The sequence below is a fragment of the Triticum urartu genome, chromosome 2, assembly GCF_003073215.2.
Source record: "Triticum urartu cultivar G1812 chromosome 2, Tu2.1, whole genome shotgun sequence".
Classification (NCBI taxonomy): Eukaryota; Viridiplantae; Streptophyta; class Magnoliopsida; order Poales; family Poaceae; genus Triticum; species Triticum urartu.
Window position 1 is genome coordinate 673,870,479 of NC_053023.1, and position 7,544 is coordinate 673,878,022.

General features: G+C 47.7%; 1 non-coding gene across 1 annotated transcript; it reads right to left on the reverse strand.

The window, feature by feature from the left end:
• Window positions 1-7,045: 7,045 nt before the first annotated feature.
• On the reverse strand, window positions 7,046-7,132 carry TRNAM-CAU. The gene is given in 2 exon segments: window positions 7,046-7,081; window positions 7,095-7,132. It is a non-coding gene; the product is annotated as a tRNA-Met (tRNA).
• Window positions 7,133-7,544: the final 412 nt, after the last annotated feature.

Sequence of the window (7,544 nt, forward strand, 5' to 3'; positions counted from 1 at the left end):
GATATGGGTAGTACAAGAGTAGATCTACCACGAGATCAAGGAGGCTAAACCCTAAAAGCTAGCCTATGGTATGATTGTTGTATGATGAAGTTGTCCTACGGACTAAAACCCTCCGGTTTATATAGACACCGGAGAGGGTTAGGGTTACACAAAGTTGGTTACGATGGTAGGAGACCTTGAATATCCGCATCGCCAAGCTTGCCTTCCACGCCAAGGAAAGTCCGATCCGGACACGGGACGGAGTCTTCAATCTTGTATCTTCATAGTCCTGGAGTCCGGCTGAAGGTATAGTCCGGCTACCCGGACACCCCCTAATCCAGGACTCCCTCAGTGTTGTTATTAATTGAACAAGCATCCCACTTATGATTAACGTCCATTGCAAGCATCGGCAACTACAACAAAAGTATTAAGGTAAACCTAACCATAGCATGAAACATATGGATCCAAATCAGCCCCTTACGAAGCAACGCATAAACTAGGGTTTAAGCTTCTGTCACTCTAGCAACCCATCATCTACTTATTACTTCCCAATGCCTTCCTCTAGGCCCAAGTAATGGTGAAGTGTTATGTAGTTGACGTTCACATAACACTACTAGAGGCTAGACAACATACATCTTATCGAAATATCAAACGAATACCAAATTCACATGACTACTAATAGCAAGACTTCTCCCTTGTCCTCAGGAACAAACGTAATTACTCACAAAGCATATTCATGTTCATAATCAGAGGGGTAATAATATGCATATAGGATCTGAACATATGATCTTCCACCAAATAAACCAACTAGCATCAACTACAAGGAGTAATCAACACTAATAGCAACCTACTAGCACCAATCCCGGACTTTGAGACAAGAATTGGATACAAGAGATGAACTAGGGTTTGGAGATGAGATGGTGTTGGTGAAGATGTTGATGGAGATTGCCCTCTCCCGATGAGAGGAGCGTTGGTGATGACGATGGTGATGATTTCCCCCTCCCAAAGGGAAGTTTCCCCGGCAGAACAGCTCTGCCGGAGCTCTAGATTGGATCCGCCAAGGTTCCGCCTCGTGGCGGCGGAGTCTCGTCCCGAAAAGTTCCTTCTTATTTTTTTTCTCATCGAAAGACTTCATATAGGAGAAGATGGACGTCGGAGAGCCACCAGGGGGCCCACGAGGTAGGGGAACGCGCCCTAGGGGTGCGCCCCCCACCCTCGTGAGCAGGGTGTGGGCCCCCTAGCCTTCATCTTTGGCAAGGATTTTTCTTTATTTATTTTAAGTGATTCCGTGGAGTTTCAGGACTTTTGGAGTTGCGCAGAATAGGTCTCTAATATTTGCTCCTTTTCTAGCCCAGAATTCCAGCTGCCAGCATTCTCCCTCCTTATGTAAACCTTGTAAAATAAGAGAGAATAGCCATAAGTATCGTGATATAAAGTGAAATAACAGTCCAAAATGCAATAAATATCGATATAAAAGCATGATGCAAAACGGACGTATCAGATAGACATCGCTCTAGTCATCTAAATGATCACGTGATCCAAATCAACTAAACCATGTCCGATCATCACGTGAGATGGAGTAGTTTTCAATGGTGAACATCACTATGTTGATTATATCTACTATATGATTCACGCTTGACCTTTTGGTTTCCAGTGTTCCGAGGCCATATCTGCATATGCTAGGCTCGTCAAGTTTAACCTGAGTATTCTACATGTGCAAAACTGGCTTGCACCCGTTGTATGTGAACGTAGAGCTTATCACACCCGATTATCACGTGGTGTCTCGGCACGACGAACTTTCACAAGGGTGCATACTCAGGGAGAACACTTGTACCTTGAAATTTAGTGAGAGATCATCTTATAATGCTACCGTCGATCTAAGCAAAATAAGATGCATAAAAGATAAAGATCACATGCAATCAATATAAGTGATATGATATGGCCATCATTATCTTGTGCTTGTGATCTTTATCTCCGAAGCACCGTCATGATCACCATCATCACCGACGCGACACCTTGATCTCCATCGTAGCATCGTTGTCGTCTCGCCAACTATTGCTTCTACGACTATCGCTGCCGCTTAGTGATAAAGTAAGGCAATTACAGGGCAATTGCATTGCATACAATAAAGCGACAACCATATGCCTCCTGCTAGTTGCCGATAACTCGGGTACAAAACATGATCATCTTATACAACAAAATATAGCATCATGTCTTGACCATATCACATCACAACATGCCCTGCAAAAACAAGTTAGACGTCCTCTACTTTGTTGTTGCAAATTTTACGTGGCTGTTATGGGCTGAGCAAGAACCGTTCTTACCTACGCATCAAAACCACAATGATAGTTTGTCAAGTTAGTGCTGTTTTAACCTTCTTAAGGACCGGGCATAGCCACACTCGGTTCAACTAAAGTTTGAGAAACTGAAACCCGCCATCCACCTGTGTGCAAAGCACGTCAGTAGAACCAGTCTCGCATAAGCGTACGCGTAATGTCGGTTCGGCCCGCTTCATCCAACAATACCGCCGAACCAAAATATGACATGCTGGTAAGCAGTATGACTTGTATCGCCCACAACTCACTTGTGTTCTACTCGTGCATATAACATCTATGCATAAACCAGGCTCTGATACCACTATTGGGGAAAATAGTAATTTCAAAAAAATTCTTACGCACACGCAAGATCATGGTGATGCATAGCAACAAGAGGGAAGAGTATCGTCCATGTACCCTCGTAGACCGTAAGCGGAAGCGTTATGAGAACGTGGTTGATGTAGTCGAACGTCTTCACGATCCGACCGATCCAAGTACCGAACGCACGACACCTCCGAGTTCAGCACACGTTCAGCTCGATGACGTCCCACGAACTCCGATCCAGCAGAGCTTCACGGGAGAGTTCCGTCAGCACGACGGCGTGTTGACGGTGATGATGTTGCTATCGACGCAGGGCTTCGCCTAAGCACCGCTATGATATGATCGAGGTGGATTATGATGGAGGGGGGCACCGCACACGGCTAAGGGATCAATGATCAACTTGTGTGTCTAGAGGTGCCCCTGCCTCCGTATATAAAGGAGCAAGGGGGAGGTCGGCCGGCCCTCTATGGCGCGCCAGGAGGAGGAGTCATCCTCCTAGTAGGAGTAGGACTCCCCTCTTTTCTACTCCTACTAGGAGGGGGTAAGGAAGGTGGAGAGCGAGAAGGAAAGGGGGGCGCCACCCCCCTCTCCTAGTCCAATTCGGACCAGAGGGGAAGGGGCGCGCGGCCTTCCCTAGGCCAGCCATCTCTCTCTCCACTAAGGCCCATTATTTCTCTCGGGGGGGGGGGTCCGGTAACCCTCCGGCACTCCGGTTTTCTCCAAAATTACCCGAAACACTTCCGGTGTCTGAACATAGTCGTCCAATATATCAATCTTTACATCTCGACCACTTCGAGACTCCTCGTCATGTCCGTGATCATATCTGGGACTCCGAACTACTTTCGGTACATCAAAACACAAAAACTCATAATACCGATCATCATCGAACTTTAAGCGTGCGTACCCTACGGGTTCGAGAACTATGTAGACATGACCGAGACACGTCTCCGATCAATAACCAATAGCAGAACTTAGATGTTCATATTGGCTCCCACATATTCTATGAAGATCTTTATCGGTCAAACCGCATAGCAGCATACGTTGTTCCCTTTGTCATCAGTATGTTACTTGCCCGAGATTCGGTCGTCGGTATCTCAATACCTAGTTCAATCTCGTTACCGGCAAGTCTCTTTACTCGTTCTGTAATGAATCATCCCGCAACTAACTCATTAGTTACAATGCTTGCAAGGCTTATAATGATGTGCATTACCGAGAGGGCCCAAAGATACCTTTCCGACAATCGGAGTGACAAATCCTAATCTTGATCTATGTCAACTCAACAAGTACCATCGAAGACACCTGTAGAGCACCTTTATAATCACCCAGTTACGTTGTGACGTTTGGTAGCACACAAAGTGTTCCTCCAGTAATCGGGAGTTACATAATCTCATAGTCATAGGAACATGTATAAGTCATGAAGAAAGCAATAGCAGTAAACTAAAACTATCAAGTGCTAAGCTGACGAAATGGGTCAAGTCAATCACACCATTCTCCTAATGATGTGATCCCGTTTATTAAATGACAACTCATGTCTATGGTTAGGAAAAATAACCATCTTTAATTAACGAGCTAGTCAAGTAGAGGCATACTAGTGACACTCTGTTTGTCTATGTATTCACACATGTATTATGTTTCCGGTTAATACGATTCTAGCATGAATAATAAACATTTATCATGAAATAAGGAAATAAATAATAACTTTATTATTGCCTCTAGGGCATATTTCCTTCAGTCGCGCCCCCCATGGGCCTAGTCCGAATTGGACTAGGGGGAGGGGCGGCGCCCCTCCTTCCTTCTCTTCCCCCCTCCTTCCTTCTTCTCCTAGTAGGACTAGGAAAGGGGGAGTCATACTCCTACTAGGAGGAGGATTCCTCCCCGCTTGGTGCGCCTATGAAGGCCGGCCTCCCCCTTGCTCCTTTATATACAGAGGCAGGGGGTACCCTAGAACACACAAGTTGATTGTTTAGCCGTGTGCGGTGCCTCCTCCACAAAATTTCACCTCGGTCATATCGTTGTAGTGCTTAAGCGAAGCCCTGTGTCGTAACTTTATCATCACCGTCATCACGCCGCCGTGCTGAGGAAACTCTCCCTCGGCCTCAACTGGATCAAGAGTACGAGGGACGTCATCGAGCTGAACATGTGCAGATCGCGGAGGTGCCGTGCATTCGGTACTTGATCAGTTGGATCACGAGGACGTTCGACTACATCAATCGCGTTACTTAACGCTTCCACTTTTGGTCTACGAGGGTACGTGGACACACTCCCCCCCCCCTCGTTGCTATGCATCTCCTAGATAGGTCTGGCGTGATCGTAGGATTTTTTTTTGAAATACCGCGTTCCCCAACACAACGAACAATAGAAATAATAAAAATTACATCCAGATCCGTAGACCACCTAGTGACGACTACAAGCACTGAAACGAGCCGAAGGCGCGCCGCTGTCATCGCCCCTCCCTCGCCGGAGCCGGGCAAACCTTGTTGTAGTAGACAGTCGGGAAGTCGTCGTGCTAAGGCACCATAGAACCAACGCACCAGAACAGCAACCACCGCAGACGAAGGGTGTAGATCAAAAGGATCCAACCTGAAGACACACGAACGACGAACATATCCAAGCAAATCCACCAAAGATAAATCCGCCGGAGACACACCTCCACACGCCCACTCGTTCTAGATGAGGTTTTCGTCCGGTGTAATTTCGCTTGTTTGGTGACTCATGTACTCGTGGGCATGTTTCATTAACTGGATGTTTATGTCTTGTTGTCGTTTTTTTCCAGGCCCGACTATTTTGGCCAGCCTCGAGCGCTGGGAACAATTGGTGGTTGTTTTGCTTTGCCTCATTTCTAATAAAAATGTGCCGGCAGGAAACTCCTTTTCTTCAGAAAGAAAAGAGAGGTTGACAACATTCCATTTATACATATAGATGCCTTTATGTACTTGTATTTTTTTCTTATACAGAAAGAAGAAAAATAATCCGTGCCAGAATTTTTGGGTCTAAAGATAAGTTTGAAATTTTCCAGCAAAGAGTTAGCAGTATGTTTTGTTGGAGTGCGTGCGCACATGGTGTGTGTGTGTGTGGAGGGGGGTTGAATTCCCTTATTTTTTGTAACAAAAAAAACTTAAAAATTCTCTGGAATTTTAGGTGATATGCCAATGCAGTGTAGTCCTTTTATGGACAAAAGGACTCCTTGCGTAAGTACTAATAAAAGAAATACATAAATACCAGCAGGTCACCGTTTTTTACGTGAAAAATCGGAAGGGAAAACATGTCCAAACACCCATGCCCCACCAGGCAACCTCACCAACTCGACCGTCCTCCATGCGCGGCGCACCTGCTATTCCCGAGCCAAACTAGCTACGCAGTAGGAGTGCCCCCTACAAGAATAGCCATTTGCCTTTTCCCAGGATTAGCACCAAGAATACGTTGAACTACGTACACAATCATTGCCCGACCGTATATCTCCTGTCCCATCTTCGGAATGGGAGCGAACAGCGAGCAATTAGGCCAGCGATCCCCGCCCGGAAAGCGAGAGCGCCCGACCACACACCGCCAGCGTCTCCTCCACTGCACTGCACCGCACCTTGGCTGGCATCTGATCGGGGAGCAGTGCCAGGTTCAGCGAGAGATCGTCGTCCGTCCGTCCCCATCCACCTGGCCTAGCAAGGCTTATCGTATCGTGGCCTCCATCCAGCTCAGGACACCGGGATATGGACAGGCGCCGCGGAATCATTTCCCCTCCCCCCGGCGGGCCTAATCATGCCCCGCCGATTATACTACCTCCACAGCCCATCAGCAGATCCTCTACCGACGAACTACTGGCAGAATAATCAATCAAGATACGGAGCCGATCCGTAGGGGTACGGGACGAGTAGCCGCTGATTGATTGACCGCCGCTGGCCGGGCTATCATTCATCATTCGGTCTTGTGATCCTCGCCATCGTACGTGCTACTACTAGTATACGTAGTAGGTAATGTACGTACGTACGTGGGTGCGGTGCGTACGTAGGCACCGGAGGGCGAAGTCGCAGCAGCGCTGATGGTGTGGGCGGCTGTTTGTTGGGTGGTCGCCGTCCGTCGGAGGCCGTGCGTGTGACCCACCAGGAGGGTTGATGAGGCTGGGTCAGCCGCGGATTGGATTGACCCCGGCGACCGGAGGTGGTGCCGGTGGCCGCCCGCGGTGCACGACGGCGACGGGTTATAAAAACTTTTGGTGTCTGCGTATGTCTGTCCGTGTGGAATGTTTTGGGGGTTGAGCTGAAAATTAATCGGTGTGGAGTGTGGACGTGGCTCTGACGAGCATGTGCAAAAACGCCCGGGACCATGTGGTGTGTTTCGGATCTCTGCAGCTGGGCGGTAGATTAACGAGAGAGCATATCCGCTGGGCTGAACTGAACGTGAGATCTGAGAAAAGAAGTGGGATGCGGAAAAAATGTTGGGGTGAGAGAGGCTCGAACTCTCGACCTCAGGATCACTCGCTTTAGCTATGAGACCTACGCGCTAGCCAACTGCGCCACCACCCCGCTGTGTCAACCATACAAAATTGAATTTATTTAACAGCTTGCAAGACTGCTTGAGTTTGATTTCCTCAACCGGGCCCCGTGATGTATGCTTGGCATGGTTTTCGTGTGTGCGAGAAATCCAATCTTGCCTCCTTCACCGTCCCGTAAGAATCTGCTTTTGGAAAGGAAAGGAAAGGATATCTGCTTTGTCGTGGACAGAACGGGCGAGGGAATGAACGAACGAACGGACGGAACCTTAAAAGGGTAGAGAAATTCGACAACAATCTCCACAACGAATGCACTGGCTCAAAGTGATGCCGACCGTTTTATTCCCCGCCGTCTTTTTCATTTTTGCATCGTATGGCCTTATTGTACACGGGCTGAATGTTCCCTTCACGTTTTTTTTTCTTTTCTTTCAGCAGATAATAATGTT